The following is a 17,807-nucleotide window of genomic DNA, read 5'->3' on the forward strand; positions in this document are numbered from 1 at the left end:
CTACTATTGACAATCCCAGTTTCAGTTATATGCAAAAATTCTGTAAGGTTTGTAAAATTAGTTTAATAGAAATAATTTTTAGTCGCAAAATAGTCAAAATATGCTTTGTCTGTAACCCAACTTAATGATGAAGACAGTATATTTTATGCCCCTTACAACTCGCAAGCCTACATACACATTTTATTGAAAAAATAATGCAAAATTTAGTTAGGGGACAACCGTACAGAACGCATTAGATCGCCCGTGCTATTACTTTTAGCCATTATGGTGCACTTTTTGGTATGAGAACTGAAGAAAACTTGGTTTAGGAGCATTTCTCGCTTGAAAAATGCATTGCGGCACCAACTTTGAAGGCCCATATCTTTTGATAAAAAAATATCACCACCGCGAAATTTTCAGGGCAGTTTCGAAATTTTGTCAAAAATACTCTTGTTTTTTTTTAGATTTTTCAGTGCCCCAGAACAAAGATTTTCAACATATTGCTTTAAATAATTACTATTGAAAAAATATTTTTTTCTTCAAAAAAAATATTTTCGTAAACTTCAACTCAGGATGCATCAAATTCAATAAAAATAATTTTTAATACTTATTTGAAAAAATTAGACATCGCGATTTTTAGTGATCCGTTTCACGAATTCTGACTTTATATATAGACTGTATATAATCAAGTCCGACCTGTACAGTCCTTTTTCAAGTTTATCAACAGTCGTTTTTATGACTATTCGCAAAATTCACACTCGATTGCCTCACGTTTTCTCTCGTTTTTATCGCATTTTTTTTAGTAAAAATTCTAAATCAAGATAAATGTATTTCCAGTTGTAGAAAGTTTATTTGAAACATGATGTTCATTAGTGCCTTGTGTCCTTACACGTGTGTAGTTTTATGAACTCAATTTATCTGATCAATTTTCTGGTTAGGGTAGCCATATCTGTTACAATTTATTTGTGTCATAATTTTGTGAAAAATGAACCGTGAAAAACGCATTTCATTGACTTTGAAGCAAAAATTACGTATTATTCGAACAGTTGAGAAAGAAGATCTATTATGAGCTCAAATAACCCTACTACAGCTTACATCATTTTGATATTGCATGTATATTTGCCTTGAGAAAGTTCGGGAAAATGCTATTTTTTTCGGGAAAATACTTCTTTTCGTATTTTCGGGGAAATACTATTTTTTTAGTCTATTCGTTTGTATCTTGAACTAACATTTCATTGAACTATGAAAGTGCATCATTTTACTCAAAATATCACAAACTGCAATTGAATCCAGCACAAAAAATCCAATTTTTATCATTTCGCTAAATTCACGGTTTTGACAAATTCACGGAAAACTTTTTTGGCCGTGAAAAAATCGAAAAAGCACTGTAATGCAAGAAGACAAAAAAGGAGATAAAAATCAAGAAAATGAAAGACAAAAGGTAAAAGCGTAAAATCAGAAAGGTGAAAAGGTAAAAGGGAAGAATAGAAGGTTAAAAAGTGAAAGATATAGTATAATATGAATAATAATTATAAAGGGAAATACATGAAGAGGCAAAAGGACAAAAAGACTAGAAGACGAAAAGATAAAAAGACATAAAAGACTTAAAAGCAACAACGCAAAAGAATACTAAGGCAAAGAGGTAAAATACACAAGGATAAAAAGGCAAAAACAAGTTCATTTGTTTTGTAAAAACACTAGTACTGTACAGTGTTTTCGTTTTTACGAAACATCTATTTCATACAATTTCATATCAATTTATCTTTTTTTTTCAGGTAACAATCATACATATGCAGATCCGGTAGAAAAGTTAAAGTTAAGTATTTTTCACGGCTGTTGCAGCTATACATTATTCGTTATGGAATTGCATTTATCTCTTCCCTAGAAACCAATTGATAGAGCTATTGTAGGTTTTTTAAACTCGTAAAATATATTTTAAGGTTGTTCCCACAGTAAGCATTGTTTACTTTGCGTGCATCGTGCGGAATCTGTTTACAATCAGTTGAAATCCATTGGTGGTACTTTAATACATCGAAAACTCTGCATTCCTAGCCAAATCATCACCACCGATGGTAGTTGCGTACTATAAAGTGCAAACATTATTTGCAGAAATGTCTTATGCGCCTTCCATAGTAGTTTTCTCCTGGCTAGAAACAACCCGTTGAACGTTGAATAAAAAAATAAAACCCACGTATTTGGTTGTGTTTTGACCACTTATCAAAAACATTATCAAGGATAATGCTGAAACACACATTCAATCTAAGTGGTCGTGACGATAGGACACTTTTTCATTCGGCGCTCGCTGAAGATATGAATGAAGAAGGAAGGAATCTCGTGCCAAATTGATTGTTTTTGGATGCTCTCCTAATTGACTGCCGTGCATGAAAATAAGATTGCCCCGAGCTCGGGGAGTAAACAAAACTTGCTAAATTCCGTTCGAAATGAAAACATACACAACATCCGATATGCATTAGCATTTCAGTTTTTTTTGGTTCTCTCAGAGAGTTGTGGGCGTGCAATTTTACGGCAGCTCAGAAGGGTAGGGGGCGCTGCCCTTAGCATTGAATGATAGGTGCTAGATGTAAACTCTTTAATGTCTAAGCACTGAAATATTGGTATAACATGTTGGATAACATCAAACTGATTTGAAAATTTGATACAGCGCTAATCTTTATTAGTCGTGCAATCGTGCAAAAGAAACTTTCGTGTTTTATAAGTAATGTTCTTTTCGGAACTTGATAAAGAGCTCGTATTAAAAGTAAGTTATTGGCTGTTCTTTTCGCTTTTACTTTTTTATTGCAGAATGGTTCTGAATTCAATATGGTACATAGTCAAGCCATTATAAACAAAACCAACTGTTGTATCGATTTTGTAAAAAAAATTGATCACGAGCGCGAAGTCCTAAAGTAACCCTTATAGCGTGACTTCTAATTGGTAAACCTTGTTAACACCACTAGGAGGATTGAGGTGACACTTCTGCAGGAATTCGCAAGTAGCCTACGTTCTAAATATGGGGCCGCTATAACCGCTATAGTCCCAAGGCGCCCCGTAGCGGCATGTTTGTAGAAACGGAACGCTCGCCACCGCAAATTTTGGACCTGCGATCTGATGCGTCACTCATTCCACTTCCGTGAAATTTTCTAGGGCAACCGGCGCATCGTTCCACACACATTAATGATGGGCGTATCGTTTTTGGTCTCATTGCTCTGTCTGCCCCTAATTGGGCGAGTGAGTACCTAAATGTTTGGTTCGAATTAGGGATTAAATGTCGAAACCGAACAATCACAAAATACCGTGCGGGTGAAAGTTCCGCATTGCTGGTCTGACGTTCCTCGCATTGCTTCAACGAGGATCACGCCCTCGGATGCACACAGCATTTTGGTTTCAAATAATGATGATGGTGATGACGACGGCGTCAATTTGTGTTCTCATCGCTGGTTGAACTTTGTTGATTAATTTTTCCTGTGCGGGCCCACGTCGGTTGCGACGCGTTGGAAGCGACGTGACATCCGCAGCGGACAGCGGACGCGGTAGCGATAGCGGCGCCGGCGGCGGCGGCGGCGGCGGTGACAGCCGGCACAGATCTTCATGAACTGCTGGAGCCGGCGGCGGGTGAGTGTATTTACGCTTGGAGTACCTATTTAGTAGTTGTAAATACGGAATCACAGGAAACACTCGCAAAGGTGGGCCGAACGATGAATCTAAACCGAAACGACACAAAGGCGATTTGTTTTTATAAGGTGTCAAAAGCTTTGCTGTTGTCGTTGTCGACGCCGTTGGCTGGTAGGCGGCTTGATCTTGGCTATAGACGATGATCGAGAGAGCTGTTTTTTTCATTTAAGATAAAGATGATGATAGGCAAGGGCTACGAGTGGTTCTGTGTGGAGCTTGTTAATGAATGAAAATTGGCTGTGTACCGAGGGTGCTTGCCGTGTTTTGGTTCAGTTCGGTTATAACGAGTTTACGAGGTTCAGAGATAGGATCGCCGGTGGAAATGTTTTGTTACCATCTGCTGGTTGATGAAAGGAAATATTTTTTAGTCTGCTCAAATTCGTTGTCAAAAATTGCTAGGTTTAATTGTTCTTTCACTGCACATCTTCTGAGGACATTTTCCCAAATTTCGGAGAATATTTGAGCAATGGGAATAAATAGACGATTAAAAGCGTTTCTCGTCAAGTTCGCATAAGTTAAACTTGAAACTTTATACGCGATCCTCTCGGAATGGTGTTGCGCAAAAATGACTTTACCGTGTTTACGATTGCCGAAAAACTACTCAACCGGCTTTATTCATCTTGTTTTAAATGTTCGTTATTAACATCGCCGGTAGTTGAACGACCTTTTTTTGGTATATAAAGCTTTACTTTTGCCGAGTTTTTTATTTATTACAATCTTACTAACTAATATATTAACATTACATTATTATTATATAATTTTTTTTTAGAATTTATATGGGCAGTTGTCCACGGAGGAGAAGGGAAGGTCAAATTCGTTAAAAATCTGTCCACGTGGTATGTGGATGGCCCCTAATTAGAGGCAGGTATATATTTTAGATATATATATATATATATATATATATATATATATATATATATATATATATATATATATATATATATATATATATATATATATATATATATATATATAAATATTTATATATATATATATATATATATATATATATATATATATATATATATATATATATATATATATATATATATATAAATATATATATATATATATATATATATATATATATATATATATATATATATATATATATCCGGTGGCGTAGCCAATAAGGGGGGTGACGGGGTGGGTTAGGGTGCCAATGGAATGTATGGGAAAAAAATCTCCTTCTAATTCTACTTAGAAGTAGAGTTCAAAAGCTTCGTATTCTCGTAAAAATCCCTATGAAAAATTTTCAGCTCAATCAGACTCCGAAATGAGGAGCCTCAGAGCGTTACAATTTTTTTGATTTTCGAGTTCGATATAAAAAAAATTTTTTTTCGATGCCAGAATAATTAACCTCCTGTCTTTTAGCTCAAACACTTTTCGGCGCCTAGAAAGTCGATTAAAAAAAAACGCAACATTACCAGATCTCGATGATCTATGTATTTCAAGACATTTGGCCATCGCACAGTGTTTTATTTGGCCGATTTCGTGCTCTGAATTAATAGCATCCACACATTTGATTTTGGTGATTTACTTTATTTGGAAAAGATTTTATACATTTTAACGTATGAGGAAAAAAATCGAACAAACTTTCAATTTCAAATTAAAATCTTGCGCAACTTATTTTTTTATACTTGTTTGTTTTTTTTTTCAAGTAATATAACTCATTTACAAACCTCATACAGAAACTCAGTTCCACATCGCGCTGATTTCCTGATCCTGGGGTACTTGCTTTATAGCTCCCTGAACTTCGGATGTTTCAACTGTTTTGAACTCCTTCTTGATTTTTCTATCAAACAATCGACGTTTTTTGCTCTGTAACCTAGACCATTCTCTTCAAATTTGCTCAGAAAGTTTCAATAGACTGCAGTTGTGGCACATTTTGAGGATTATATTCCTTCGGAATAAACCCGATATTGCCTTGCCGCAAATCCGCTAAAGTTGAATTAGCATAGTGTGACAATGCAAGGTCTGGCCATAACACTACTTTGTCATTTTTATGGTACTTATATTTTAAGTTTTAAACCCATTTCATGAAGATACTTATCCACCGTTTTTGGATCAATCTGATATTTATTGCCCAGCTCACGATATGAATTCGCCGACCGATCAGGCGTTTCCGCCCTCAATTTCGCTCGAACTTTGCTCTCTTGCAAAGTGTGTTTTCGTCCAGAACCAGATTTTCTTTTAAAGGTATTTCCATTCTCGAAGAGTTTAATATATATATATATATATATATATATATATATATATATATATATATATATATATATATATATATATATATATATATATATATATATATATATATATATAAATTTTTTTTTTTTTTTTTATATCCAAGATCTTTAAATAGTGGAACACTTCACTTTTAGATTTTTTTTTACTTCGCTCACAAAAATTGAAAATCAATTTACGATGATCTTCTTCCGACAACGCCTTTTTCTCAACAAAGCGTCACTTGACAGAATCGACTGGTCATGTTACCAGTTATATGAAGCGGATCTTCATTTTGTGGAAAAGGATTTTTAGATTTGTGCAGCACTTCGAAATCGTAGACGAATTTAAAAGTTGTTCGGATTTTTTTCCTCACACGTTATTGCGTTTCTTTTGATGTGGACGATTCTGTGATTAATCCACTTAAATGGAATATGGAGAATCTATTTTATTGGAGCAGTGAGATAGACAGCCAGTATCTTCAAGAAAGTTATAACAGATACCTTTTCACAAAATTGTTCGATATTTTTTCACCAAGTTGTTTGTTTTTTATGGAGCCATAATTTTGCTGAAGATTGTAAAACGCTGTTATCAAAAATAGAAAAGTTATTTAAAAAAGAACGAGTTCTCATACAAAACAGTTTTTTTTTTCATTGAAACAATAGAAAACACTCTATTAGACAAATGATTTTATTTTCTTTTAGAAGTAGTACAGATGTCCTTTCAGAATATTAATTAGTTATCAATATGTTTTTGCGTAGGAATTAATAACTCATAGAATCAACCGTTGAAAACCCATGATGGTTGAATAATAACTTCTTTAGTTTGTTCTATAGCGAGGTAAAATGTTCAGTAAAAATATATTTAACGGTATGGATAATAACCTTGCAGAAGATATGAAATAAATAGAAAAACTCAGAAGAAAGTTTTGTTGAAAATTGTGGTTAATGTAAACTTTCCGTATAAAACTATTTATATCTTTTAAAATATAAGAAATATAAACTTGACATCTATGGCTAAGTTGCTAGAAAAAGCATCTGCTACAACTTTTTTGGCTGTTTATATCACTGTCCTAAAATAAATAAACTCTTCATATCTTTTATAGTTGGGGCTTTATAGTTGGATCAATCACAATTGTCCATTTTTAATGCAGCGCAAAAAATACATAAAAACTTTTCCAAATAAAGTATATCACTAAAATCAAATGTGAGGACACTATTAATTCAGAACACGAAATCGGTAAAATCAAACACTGTCAATCGATAAAAATGTGCAGCTTGAGTGAGAAGTCCTGCCTGGAGATTTCTGGAAGCCCGATTGAAAAGACTAAAGTAATCTTTTAGACGTTTGCCAGCGTCTTGTAATATATAGGTTCCCGTACGAGCGGAGAAAATAACGACCGCGGGGATTCAAGTCTGTTGTTAGATCGATTTCACTAAACAAATTCTTCTGAAACTAAACCTACTGAATTTCAATTCTCTTTTCCTATTTTTCTTCGTCCTCTTCTCACTTTTTGATTCTTAGCTGTGAAAAATTCCTCGCTATTATACTACTCGTTTCGCCACCATGTGGTCTTCGTTGTTTTTCTCACGGAAAACAAGGTGTCTAGAGTCAGCACTTTATTCTAGCGAAGGAATGAAAATATTCTATTTCAGACTAAGCATCTGGAGGTTGCATCGAATGGCTGTCTGTGGGAACGGAAGTTTGCGACTATACCTGGTTCTGGAAAAGAGGCTGCTGCAAGACGAAGCTGGAAATTTGCATGAGGACGTCGTCCAAAAGACGAAAATTTTAAAACCTACCGCTAAATGAAAATCGAAAAGTCGACTTCCTTTGGCATTCTACTGTTTATGTCATGCGATAAACAACAATTCGTATGTTGTTCTCGAATTGACCGTTGACTAATCTACGCCACGGTAGTTTTTACACAACGTGCGTTGCACGGTAAGCGGTATCGCTAATGATAACAGGAAAACACCCTATGTAACAGAATTGGTTATATTTAGGTTTTAAAGAGCTTTATACATAAAAAAGTACTCCAAACTATGATAAAACCAAATCTGTTACTTGGGACTGCACCTTTACAGTTTACGTCCTCTCCTGTCATCTCTCTTCAATATACTCCCGCAATCATATCTGTACTACATTGCAATCCCCATTGAGAGTAAGTGACGCGAGTCGAACCACTGTTTTTCCAATGCCGTCATGTATTAATATATTATAGTCATTGATTTAGGATACTCTCTCTCACTCTTTCTCAACCGGCCTTTCTCTTCAATATTCTCAAATTCGCAATTTTTTTTCATCAAACCACCCTTCTAGACGAAATTCCAGAAACCGAATTTAGGGGAAAATTTGAATCTAGAGCTCGATAGCAACATTTTAGAGAAAAACTTTCCTCTACAAATTAGTTACATTATATTGAGAATAGGTTATGTTTTCATTCAATTCTACTACAAAAATCGAATACCCTTCAATCGAATACCGTCCGCAGATACGTATTTCGGTTTCTACATGCAACCATCATCAGTGCTTATGTGGACTGTTACATTATGACAAAGTGCTGATTAAAAAATTATCAAAAATTAAGGTGACCCAAATTTTCGATGAAATCAGGTATCAGGTATTATGAAAAAATATGTTATTTTTTATATTTAAGCAAATTCAATTTGTAAACATAATAAATATTATAAATTTTATATGTAAGAGCAGACAGATTTTTTAAAATATTTTTTCCTAAAATAGAAATAATGATCCTTGAATTGATCCAAAAAGATCGAAAATCAAGCAACTGGTTCAAAAATTATAAATATTCGAAAATAAAATATATTTAATAAAGTCCTTTTTTCATGGTCAACCTATATCGGAACTTTTAACACAAGCACGGATATGAATGTAAGTGTATCACTTACTTCAATAGTAATACTGCCAATAATATGACGTGTGGAGTACAGAAAACACCTGGGCAATATCACAATAGATCTAATCTTTGGTCGCAGTGAGTCCACACAGAAAAAAAATTCTTCAATTGTGCTCAAAATTTCCGATATGGATCTTTGTCGAAAGTAATCAAACCCGTGTTTTTTCGTTGGGTTGTTAGGGCCAGCTTTGAAATAGGGTGACCAAAAAAAAAACGGTTTTATTCTATGTGTTTTTTCATAACTTCATCATAACTTTTGAATCATTCGATCGGATTTTGATCATTTTGAATCAAATTGACGGTAATTATTTCTAGTTTTAAGAAAAAGTACCAAAAAATCAATTATTGTGCTTTTACATACAAAATATAAAAAAATATTACAATTTTTGTCATGTTTTCAAATGACTAACTTGAATTATAAAAATACAATGTTTTTAAAATTTTCTCTATACGTAGAGTCAAATGTGCCTTTTAAACTGAGACTTAGAGACATTTTTCATGCTTGCCTAAAAAAGGACGACAAACAAATGAAACAGACATATATTTTGATGATAAACACTAATAACTTTGAGTAGAATGGAAACACACTAAAGTCGCTTTTTACGCGGGGGATACGTGCCGCGTTAAAAAAACCGCGTAAATTCCGGAATCCGCGTAAAAAAAAAACGTGTAAATTCCGGAATCCGCGTAAAAACGCGTAAATTCCGGAATCCGCGTAAAAAAAACCGCGTGAATTCCGGAATCCGCGTAAAAAAAGCCGCGTAAAAAAGGCCGCGTAAAAAAACGCGTAAAAAGCGAACTTAGTGTATTCACGATGTCTATTACTAAGCGATTACTCTTCGATTTCTCTTCAAGGTGCATTGACCTCCACATTAGCGGAGCGGGACACTAACTAGAAGACCTAATCACGCCAGAGTGATCCCTAATAGTATACAGAAATCCTTTAGAATGCAGCCTATTTCCCCCTTCCAGACTCATTTTTTTCCTGTATGGACTTCCTCACTGCGACCAGAATCGTTGATCTATTGTAAGATATGCCCGGGTGTCTGCTGTATCCCGCACTTTTATTATTAGTAATACCGCTATTGAGAAGTGGCATGCTTATTATTACTTTTTATCAGTGCTTGTACTCCAGACTCATAAGCCTTTACTGTAATAAGGCAACTAGCAGGAAACGGAAAAGGCCGGGTAGTTTGCTAACAGAAGTCTTGGTCCGCCTTGATTATCGGTTCCACTCGCGCATTAAACTGTCGTTCGTTAGACAAAGCCTCGTTAATCCGTACCCTCGCCCGGAAAGCTGTGGTTATGCGAGTAGTCTTGTGCGCCGCCACGCCGCGCCGCCGCTGCCGACACCTTTACGCGCCGCCGAGGAATTTTTTAGCGCGCTGCCGAGGAAATTTTTACCGCGCCGATAGTGATAGTGTATGCTGGATTTTTTCCTGATTATAGAAATACCGCAAATCACAGCCGATAAGGGAACATTCGTATATTAAGTAACGCGGAATTTGTCAATTCTCAATGACTTCTTGCCAACGGCCTCACGCCGGTGCGCCGGTCGCCGCCAAGGTAAAATGTTTTCTACGCCGCCACCGCCGATGATATGGTCGGCGCACAGGTCTAAATGAGAATAACAATGCCAGCACTGCTAATTGTTTCTCTTAAAAAGCCCTGAAAGTCGTCCAAAGACAGTTTTATTGTGAAAATTGAGATAAAAATGTTGTAGCGAAAAATGTGTTTTTTCCAAATCTAAATCTGTTATTTCCAAAGAAAAAGAAAAACGGAGCTATAACATTGTAGAATAACGTTTTCTTCTATCTATAAAGTTAAAAAAATGGATACCTGATTTCATTGAAAATTTGGGTTACCCTAATTTTTAACAACTTTGTGGAAAAAAGTTTTTTCTCTAAAATGTTGTAAACATTGTGCACTGGTATCTCTTCACTTATCAACGAAAATCTTCTTCCTGTGACCTTTGTGGAGATGCAGAGGTTCACATAGCCTTCAAGCAGCAAAAAGTCACACTAACATCACTAACAGCATTTTCTTCGTATCGGTACAAGCGTCAATGAAGTTATTCATCTTGTAAATCGAGATCAATTTGTATTTTGAATTAAGAAGGTTTGGGAAAGAGATAAAACAGCATACACTTCTAAGAATACGCTAAGGAAACCCACAAACAGCTTAAAAAATGTTCCAGCGTTGTGGATGAAGGAAGTTTGGCCACCTATCAGTCCTGACCTGAGTCCACTGGTCTATTTTATGTGTGGCAACATTTTATTTTTCTAAAGATTACCGAAATTTGGCAGTAGATTCTAAGTGTGTGCAAATCACAGACACTATTGCCTTAGGCAATTTTTTAGACGATCTCCATTTGTATCCTACGTAATGATTGAAAATATCTTTGATCTTCAATAAATCTTCTGAATTTCCCCTGAAGAAGTCACTGGTCAGTGACGAAACGTCAGACAGCATAAAATAACATCGTTCTATTTATTTTGGTCGCTCCGCCGAGAAACACCAATCGTAGGTATATAATAACATAACAGTCATATTATTTTAATGCAAAAGTTTAAAAATACTCATCCAGTTTTGGTTTAATTCTATGGTTTTATCAAGGTTAATTGGAGATTGGATCCATTTCAGTCCACTCAATTTTTGTCCAAACAATTTTTGTTTGAAGCATTTTAAAGTTTATCTTGACAATTAGGTTCAGATCCCTACAAATGATTAGCCTTAATTGCGAAAGCAAACAAATTCTAACAAACTTAACCACTTTTCAGAGGCAAAAAAAGCTGTTCTGCTTCGTTCGGGAGGCACGATCCTCAACAAATAGATACTTGATCGTGACCTCAATTCAAATTTATTTGCAAATTTTTTTGCTAGGAAGTCCTCTTCGCGGAAAAAGTTGGTTGGACTTTGTTTAGAAAATAAGGCGCAATTGGCATTGTAGCTATGTACTATAATATTTTTATGATTTGTTTGATATGAAGTAGGTACAACTCTTCATTCCACAATTGTACTATCCAAACAAACATCTCTGTGTTCACTACCCTACACTATAATTTTGTGACAATAATATTTACCAGCCGAATAAGTCGTAGTTTCCAAAACACTCGAAATGGTCTCTCTCGACACGCTGACGAAATGACTCGTCGCTTAGTCATCTGTGTTTCGAACCTTTACGGCACTTCTCCACCTCAGGACGCGCAGAAGAAAGCGTCGGGGGTATATGTGTATATTTGAAGTGGGTGGTGGTCGATCAGATTAATGAGGCAACCGTACAAACCCAGGCACCGACTGTTCAACCCATTTCTGTAGAAGAAAAGGTTTTTTGCTCTTACAACGAAAAACCGATCAGCGCTCGTTTAAAGTGATGCGAAATATGGACCCATTGGCCGCCAAATTGGGACGCGATTGGCGAAAGCAGATTTTTGCTCAGTAGAACACGATTAAAATTATTAGATTTTCTCCATCAAAATAGCTTGTGCCTTGATAATGGCAGATCATTTGCTGTCGATGACGAACCGACACGTAACCTGGTGATTTAATGATTTGAGTTGGTGAATGTACAACACATGTACGTACAAGTGAGTTACTGCGACTTTCCGAAGAAGGAACAATTTGTAGTCACGCTGACGATAAAGTGCTAAAACGATAATTCAGCCAGACAGTGTTGATATGATAAAAATGGTAATTTAGTCTAACGATCAATAAGGTTGAAAACTTGTAAAGGGGTAAGCCGTGGCCATATTCCAGTCAGAGAAGTCAATTAGATTCAATCATAATCTCGTTCCCGCACCCTAACTCACGCATCCAGCTTGGTCAGGGCTCCTGGTGTATGGTCATGATTGGATAAAAGGTCTCAACACGATCCCACCGGTATTTGCAAAGTCTAGAAAAGAATATTTATTTTCCAAATCATGTCCGTTTTGTTCTCGAAGCTCCCAGTGTTCGGTCGTCCGGTGACGATTACTGATGGGATTTATTTGTAGTGCGATTATCCAATGAAAGAAAAATGTCCAACCACCCATCCTATCCTGTCTCTTTGCTTCCAGACCTGACCAGAAGTCAGCAAGAGTAAAACACCAATGATGGAGTAAGTTGCGCACCACAGACAGTTGTTGAACTTGTTCATTTGATTATTTTAAATCATGTGTAACACATCTACCAACCGAGTACTAACTGCTCACTTTCGCGTCTGCCGCCGTGTCGGTCGTGATTTGAAATATTCAAATTAGCAATAAATCACAGTCGCGCCAGTCGCACGGTATCAGAAGATTCTGCCCGCAACCAGAGGCCTGTCAATGTAAAGTCGTCTTATCGTTGGCTGGAAAAGGATGGCTGGCTGCCGGGTAAAATCGAAGCACGACTTCGGTTATCGCCATGGTGACAAATCAGGAAATCACGGCGAACTAGGTCGCCGTAGGCGGTACTGGTCAAAACTTGACCCGAGAGCCTGGTCATAAATAAAATATTGATAATCTTTAGCAATCACACATCAGCTAGCCTTATTTGTGGCCGGTACCTACGTTTCATTTCATGGAGTCATTTCTATTTTCCATCCTGTGATACCAGTTCGAAAGAATGCGATCCGAGGTAATGTCGAGTATGCCTTCATTAAGCAGCACTCGTGTATGCCAACGAATTTGCGCTCAGCGTGTTTTAAAAGAACTGGAAGGCATTAACACACTTTGTGTGTCCGGAAAGGAACTTGTACACAACAGGACTAAATGCGCGGAATGTCTTTATTAGCGGTATTTTATGGACCGCATTTGTTGTTGTGGATGAAAGCCGAGAGCTAGAATTTGTACTTCAATTGAAATTGCTTAACCATTTCGTGTTGATATTGACGGCAACCAACAGTTTATTTGAATTTTATACAAAGCAAATTGTTTTTGAATTGGGATTTGGTTAGCCATTGCGTCAGATCTCTCTACATTGGTGATTTAAAGAAGGAGCGAACCATATTGAATATAGTAATACGCATGATATTGTTGGAAGAGGAGGTTTACACGAATAAATTTTCAGACTTTTTGAGCTAGTTGATGAATTATGACATTATACCGGCTAATTAAAAAAATGTTGAACGCTATTCACAATAATTGCGGGTTTTTCATATCAATTTGAAGGAAAAACACGTGCAAATTCTATAACTGGTTTAAAACTAACATTCTCAATAATTGTCTGAACTTTGAATATTCCAAATAAATAACGTAAAGGGTCTAACCATCGCCAATTATTTTGTTAACCAATTTTAAATAAAAATGCTTTATTTTGCTGCCAGCCCTAGTGCGAACTCGGGTTTGGGTTTACCCAGCGTGCATTGCGGCGAAAAGCGAAGAGCAAACTTTCTATTGTTGTCTTAAAGTATAATAATGTAACAATTTCAAAGTAGAAAAATTGGTCACTTTTTACTTTTGAATTTTTGAAAGTATTCAACACTTTTTGAGTTCAAAAAAGTGCTATCGTATATATCATGTTCATTTTTAAAGGCAAGTTCTCCTCTTTTATTTAAGTGCCCTATTCTAAGCATTTCTTTCGCATTGCACGAAAAGATTTTTTGAGATTCTGATAGTGAGTCTCCTAACGAATTTAAAACTTTTCTGCTTTGTAACGTTTCGTTTGCCATGCTTTAAACATTTTTAGCACCTTGATTTTTGTTAGTTATTGACTATTGGTAATAAATTTTTGATTTCTTTTAAAATTTTTAATATCTTTTAATGAATTTTTGTATTTTTTGTCTCTTTTATCGAAAGTGTTATTTTTATTCAAAAAAAGGGTGGTCGAAGCTTGTGTTTAATTTATGATGTTGCATCATTTAGAGTTCAGCGAAACTTCTGGTGTTTACGTGGCGCTCGAATGGCAGACAAACACGTCAGGAGCTATTCGTTTTAATAAATTCTACTTTCGATGAGAACTGCAGACAAATAAAAACCATAAACAATTAGCACATTTCCACAAATTATGATACCATTCACCTGTGGGCCCCCAGAACGAAGAAACACCGCGTGACCTTGAATCTGCATCCCGAACGGAGCTGAAATTATGACGTTATCGACATTCCAATCTTCTCCATAAATGAAAAGATTCATCGTATAAACAATGGCCAAAATAGTTTTGCTTAATTCCCGAAATACCTGACGGATGATAGTTTAAGAGTGTTATTTTTGGGTTCGGATTGCCAGCGTATAACTCATACGCGAATTTGTGGAATGTGTATCTTTTTACGTCAAGGGGTCAAGTGGATTGTTGTTGTTGTCTAAAAGGATGGAACCTCCTCGAGCAAAACATCGCAACGGTTGAAAGCAAACGCAACTCTTGCATCACAATAAACCGTCAATATGTTTGATATATTTTTAGGTTACCATTCTCTATCTTCAAAATATCTACTATTGTTTTTCTGCTTGCTGGTCACTAACGCGACGGTCGCGTGCCGCCAATCATGTGTTCTACTTTCGACCGAATAAACCGTGTGAGATATGTGTTGTCAAATCTAACCAGAATCAAATTTCAACATGATTTGTCCTCAGAGACTTTCGGACTATTTTGGAGCGAGTTAAATTCTCGTCATTGGCGGATTGCTCATAAACAAGCGCGATATGCAATCCGTTGTTTCGGTAGTGCCGTCCCATCGACCTAAAACGTCAGGGTAAAGTCGGGTAATGTGGCACAGAGCTTCGAGCTTTCCGTCAGTCATTTTGTAATGAACCAATCTTATCAGTTTCACCGTATTCCTCTACGTCGCGGTTGCAACGACATAAGAAACAGAAATGAAGTATGAAAGAAGCATACGGAGCATAAACGAAGTGCCTCTGCCTTCCTTCAACCGATGATGCTGAAACGAATATACTGTCCACGCAGACCCATAAAGGTAAATTATTGAGACATTTTCCACTGACGCCAGCTCTGAGCGACTAGCGCCGGCCGCAGAGCAGTGGGCGCCACCGATGGTTGAATGGTTGACTGATGGCTGCCCAACTGCGGGGGATTTTTTCGAGATTTAGGTTTCATGGGTTTCGTGTGGATGGTAATTATAATTTCGTCGCCAGGATGCAACCAACTGTCCAAATTTAAATTGTTTTTGTGTGTGGATTTAATGAAATGATGAACGTGAGATTACCGTGCTGTTTACGAAGGAAACTTATTAGTGTTAATCATTCAATTGCAACCAACCAAGAATAATTGCTGATGCAAAAATAAATAAACCTTTGATACACTTCTTCTTCAATTATGTGTCATGTTGTCTGAATGTTCAAAAATGAATTTACAATCGGAGGAGTTATCAAATACCAATGTTTTACTATCTATCTCTGCGTTCTGATGTGTACTTTCGATCAGCAATAAGTTTTACTTCAGCTGATGTGTGTAAATCGGTTGAGTAGAAAATTATCAAAAACATAGCAAAAGACACAATTATGGGTCACTTTTGGCATTCAAGATCATTTAGTCTATAAAATCGGCAAAGTCCATCACACAAGTTATTTCATTGCTGTAAAAGCTTGATAATAAGTTATTTCATTCAGTCGTGGTGCATTACACTGGCTGACAAAATGAAAAAAGTGCATCCCAAAGGCTCAAACCAAAAAAAAACCTAAATTAATCCACCTAGCGGTCAGACCCAGCCTTTCTCATTCAATTTTTTATTTGTAAAAATAGATTTACATGAACGCTTCAATCCAATAAATGTATATTCACTCTTTAGGTTCTAAAATATTGATGTTGTAATCTTCACATATAAAAATGCAGTCAAGTCTGTCTGTCTGATTCATGTAGGCCCGAAAACTACCGAACCGATCGACGTGAAAATTTGTATTTAGGGGTTTTTGGTCCCGATAAAGGTTTCTATGATAGTTTGAGACCCCTCCCTCTTCTGGAAGGGAGGGGTTCCATACAAATGAAACATAAATTTCTGCACAACTCAAGAACAAACCAAGCAAATGAAACCGAATTTGGCATGTGGATTTTTGAGGGGTAACTAATATATCCATAACAGTTGGATGAAACACAAATTTGTGCTTATCTCGAGTACTAATCAACCAAATGGAACAAAATTTGGCAGGTAAACGTTTTCAGTGGTAATATGTACATAATGGTTTGAAACCCGACTCCCTCTTCTATAAGGGAGGGATCCCATGAAAATGAAACACAAGTTTCGCACAGCTCAAGAACCAATCAAGAAAATACAACCAAATTTGGTATGTGAATGTTGTAACAAATATGTCCATAATGGTTTGACGCCCCTCCCTCTTTTGGAAGTACATGTTTCTTCACAAATTTCTGCACATCTCTCGAACTAATCAACTAAATGGAACCATATTAGCAGGTGAATGTTTTTAGTGGTAATAAATATGTTCCATAATCGACCTCAGACAACATTTTGAATTGTAAGATGGCAACTTCCGGTTTCTGGAAAACATCCGAAAATGGCCGTTTTCACCCAATATAATATTATCCGGATCTAGAATAATACACAGGAGCTAAAATCGATCACAGATAGCATTTTAAATTCTAAGATGGCGACTTCCGGTTTCTGAAAACAGCAGAAAATGACCAAATACCATTCAATATGAATGTTTTCGGAACCAGAACTACGCCCAGATGCGAGAAATTTATTTCAAGGGCAATTTTAAAGTCCAAAATGACGACTTTCGGCTTCTGAAAAACAGCCCAAAGTGACCAAATATCACCCAATATGAGTTTTTCTTTAACCAGTATCCTAAATACCATTTTGAAATCCAAGATGGCGACTACCGGTCCACAATAAACAAATACTATCCAATATGAGTATCTCTGGAACCAGAATGATGCAAGGAGCTAACAATTGACCTCAGGCACCATTTTGAATTGCTAAATGGCAACTTATAGGCAACTGTCGGAAATGACCGAATAATACTCAATATGGATATTTCCGTAAACGTGATGATGCATAGAAACCAAACATTGACCCTGGACACTATTTTGAATTTGAAGACGACCACTTTTAGTTTCTGGAAAACAACCAAAAATTCCTCCC

General features: G+C 36.2%; 1 protein-coding gene across 3 annotated transcripts in view; it reads left to right on the plus strand.

Moving 5' to 3' along the window:
- Positions 1-17,807, plus strand: part of LOC129727286 (uncharacterized) — a 91,927-nt gene that overhangs the window by 35,751 nt on the left and 38,369 nt on the right. The window contains exon 2 of one of the 3 annotated variants that reach the window (XM_055684964.1): positions 4,421-4,516. The exons of 1 other annotated variant lie outside the window; for it this stretch is intronic. The gene's annotated coding sequence lies outside the window, so the exon portion shown is untranslated. The remainder of the gene's footprint in view (positions 1-4,420; positions 4,517-17,807) is intronic. One more of the 3 variants, XM_055684963.1, reaches the window with a different exon arrangement.

Source organism: Wyeomyia smithii, chromosome 3 (genome assembly GCF_029784165.1).
Source record: "Wyeomyia smithii strain HCP4-BCI-WySm-NY-G18 chromosome 3, ASM2978416v1, whole genome shotgun sequence".
Taxonomy (NCBI): domain Eukaryota; kingdom Metazoa; phylum Arthropoda; class Insecta; order Diptera; family Culicidae; genus Wyeomyia; species Wyeomyia smithii.